Genomic DNA, 2,500 nt, shown 5'->3' on the forward strand with positions numbered 1-2,500 from the left:
TTCTTCTTTATATTTGTTCTTCTCTTTCTATTATATCTTTATTCTTCGTTTTTTCCGAGGTCTTCTGTATTGGTTGTTTCTCGGGGTCAGTTTATTTTCGCCTTATTTTGTTATTTCTTCTCATCTGTTGATTTTCCTTTTCTCTTCTTTTCCATTTTTTAAATCCCTTTTCACCGTTCCCGAGGTCTTTCAAAATGCGTGTTGTGTTTCCAGATACATTTTCATTTTTCTTTTTGTCTTTTTGCTTGTAAATCTTCCCTTGTCTTCTTGTTTCGCTTTTTCCCTTTTCCTGAAGAGGACTTCTGAATTGTGCTGTCGCCTCTCAAGCACGTCAATGTCCATTCTCTCTTTTTTCTCTCTCTGAACTTTATTTTTCTTTTCTTTTTGTTTGCGTTTTCTCTGAATTTCCTGCCATATATATTTATTTATTCTTTTCTTCCTTTTGTAATTTTTCTTTCTCCTTCTTTTCTCTAAGCTTCCTTTTGTAAATCATAACTCTTCGTTTTTCTTTCTAAACTTCCCTTTATATAAATCATTTATCTCCTTTTTCTCCAAACTTCCTTCCTCAAAAATCTCCCTCCCCCCCCACCCCTTTTTTTTAGACGTCCACCAGAGTGTCATCCTCCTGCTCACTGATGTCACTGCTAGACGTCTTTCCTTCTGCAACGTTGATTTTTATTTTTTATTTTTTGAAGGCCATGCGCTTACTGGCCTCTTCCTCTTCTTTATTATTCTATCGATAATTCTTCCTTTTCTTTACAAAAAAAAAAAAAAAAAAAAAAAAAAAAACGTGAATACACATCTTCGAGGACGCCTGTGTTGCCGGTCGAAGCAGCGGGGAAAACGGACACGTGTGCGCCTGGCATGGGAGTGGGCAGGAAGCGGAAGAGGAGGAAGAAGAGGGAAGAGAGGAAGGAAAGGATGGGAGGGAGGAGAGGGAGAGGGGAAGAAGAGGGAGGAGAGGGAGGAGAGGGCAAGAGGATGAGAGAGAGGATGGGAGGGAAGAGAAGAGGAGAAAATGAGAGGAAGGATAGGAGAAGATGGATAGGAGAGGGAGAGTGCAAAGATAAGAAGAGAAAGGAGAGGAGGAGTGGAAAGCGAATAAAGAAAAGTAGAAGAGACGAAGAAAAGGACGAAAGGAGGAAGAGAATAAACAGGAAGAATAGGATAGAGAAGAAGAACAGGTAGAGAGAAAGAGAAGCAGTGAGAAAGGAGGGATGGAGAGAGGAAGGGAGGACAGCAGAGGAAAGGAAGTGAGGTTGGGCGACCCGGATGCACAATGCCAGTCGAGGGAAGAGAGAATGAAAGGAAAAGAGACACTCGGGTTCATACATGCGTGTAATTTATGTAAAAAAAAATATATTTATCTGAAACATCATTATGATTAATAAGAAAAAAAAAATCCAGCTCAATAATTATAAGAAAAAATACTAGCCATCCATACAAGATCCATTACCAGTTGAAGTTTCTAGAAAATTTGAAGAAAAAAATATATAACTTTTATGAGAGAATGTGGGATTTTCGCGGAAGTTTTCCAAAATCGCAGAAGTGTCTCGAAACGCGTAGAATACCTGATAAGTCCATGAAATGTTCTTTTTCGGAAAATTTGAGAAGCCGTTTCTCCTGTTACTTCTTTTTTTTTTTTTTATTAATTCTTCTTTTCCTCTCCTTCTCTCCTTCTCTCTGTCTCTTCCTCCATAGCGGTAAATCTGTTGTTGTGTCTGGTTATTTATCTGAATAACTATCGGTTTTCTTCTGCTTGTACATCTGTCTGTCTGTCTGTCTGTCTGCCTCTCTATCTGGTTATCTCTCTATCTATCTATTCATTTATTTGTCTATCTACCTATCTATCTATCTATCGAGATAGATATGCACATACACTAACGTAAACACACATACGCGTATACAAAAAAAAAAAACATACACACACACACACACAGACACACACACACACACACACACACACACACACACACACACACACACACACACACACACACACACATACACACACACACACACACACACACACACACACACATACACACACACACACACACACACACACACACACACACACACACACACACACACACACACACACACACACACACACACACATGCACAAGTAAAACCACACACGCATATTCATGTACATATAGAAACACACACACACATTCACAGACGCACAAAGAAACACACACATATGTGCAGACACGCACATACACTCATGTACACATAACAACACTCTCTCTCTCTCTCTCTCTTCCACACACACACACACACACACACACACATATGTGCAGACACGCACATACACTCATGTACACATAACAACACTCTCTCTCTCTCTCTCACACACACACACACACACACACACACACACACACACACACACACACACACACACACACACACACACACACACACACACACACACACACACACACACACACACACACACACACACACACACACACACACACACACACACACACAT

Source organism: Penaeus chinensis, chromosome 37 (genome assembly GCF_019202785.1).
Source record: "Penaeus chinensis breed Huanghai No. 1 chromosome 37, ASM1920278v2, whole genome shotgun sequence".
NCBI classification, from domain to species: domain Eukaryota; kingdom Metazoa; phylum Arthropoda; class Malacostraca; order Decapoda; family Penaeidae; genus Penaeus; species Penaeus chinensis.